This window comes from Theropithecus gelada, chromosome 5, assembly GCF_003255815.1.
Source record: "Theropithecus gelada isolate Dixy chromosome 5, Tgel_1.0, whole genome shotgun sequence".
NCBI classification, from domain to species: domain Eukaryota; kingdom Metazoa; phylum Chordata; class Mammalia; order Primates; family Cercopithecidae; genus Theropithecus; species Theropithecus gelada.
In genome coordinates, this window is record NC_037672.1 from 28,125,798 (window position 1) to 28,126,952 (window position 1,155).

Genomic DNA, 1,155 nt, shown 5'->3' on the forward strand with positions numbered 1-1,155 from the left:
TTTTTTGTATATTTAGTAGAGACGGGATTTTACCGTGTTAACTAGGATGGTCTCAATCTCCTGACCTCGTGATCCACCTACCTCGGCCTCCCAAAGTGCTGGGATTACAGGTGTGAGCCACCGAGCCCGGCTGAGCCAAACTATTTATTTGAATATTACTGTATAGTCATACAGTATCTGTATAGTCATATTTTTTTACTCACCTTAACTTTGTGTTCTAAGTTAACATGGTCAGAGGAAATCTTGTTTAAAAATGTGATTTGCATCTGTTTAGAAAAAATAAAGAAGTCTCACATATACATTTATATCATTGTAAAGGTTGGAGATCTAAAGAAAAAAAAAATATATGTTCTTTAAAATGAGAGAAAAAAGTTCAAAATTTCAGTCCAGTTGAATACAAAATATTTCTGCAATCCACTCAACTACTGAGGCTATGAATGTATGTTACATTTCTAAATGTGAGGAGACTTATACATAGAATCTTTAATTTTTTGTTTTGTGTCATTTTGAAGGGTTACAGAATTTAAGAGAGTTTTTATCACCTGTTAAAATAAGACTAGTGTTCTGTCTACATTTTTACCCTCAGGCAACAAGTTGACAAATGGACATGAATCTCACCTCTGAGAGTTTCATAAGCTGGTATTGTCCTGACATTGCAAAGTGTTTACCACAAAAATCCTGTACATCCATCACCCAGGGCCAGCGTTTGCCTGATTCTAATTCCACTGACATTGAAATCTAAAGCTCTCTGTGAGTCATTTATCACACTTATTAAAATGTTCCATTGTGAATTGGAATAGCAATTCACTATTATTTCAGAGTGCTGCCCAAGGGGCATTCTATGCAGCAAATCTTAATGCTTTATTGAAATAGTAGTTTGGTTTTAATAAGTGATTCTTTGCAAAGGTATCTTGCTTTCATTATGAAAGGTGATGTTGGCTTTCTAAATCTAGTATCTGTGCCTAAGATTATGTAGATATCTCTGTTTAATATTGCATTTTCCTGCCCTAAATAGTCCATCCCTAATATTTTAACAAGGATATGTCAATTGGATTAATTAGGCTATTGTTTAAGGGGTATCTTTTCAAATTCTCTTTGAAGTGGAGTCAAATTACCAACATATATTGAATAATTTTGAAATAACAGATACATTTC

At 33.6% G+C, this 1,155-nt stretch overlaps 1 long non-coding RNA gene across 1 annotated transcript in view; it reads left to right on the forward strand.

Moving 5' to 3' along the window:
- Positions 1-905, forward strand: part of LOC112624273 — an 8,295-nt gene extending 7,390 nt beyond the window's left edge. The window contains exon 3 of the long non-coding RNA XR_003119384.1: positions 587-905. This is a non-coding gene — a long non-coding RNA (uncharacterized LOC112624273). The remainder of the gene's footprint in view (positions 1-586) is intronic.
- The last annotated feature ends 250 nt before the right edge of the window (positions 906-1,155 follow it).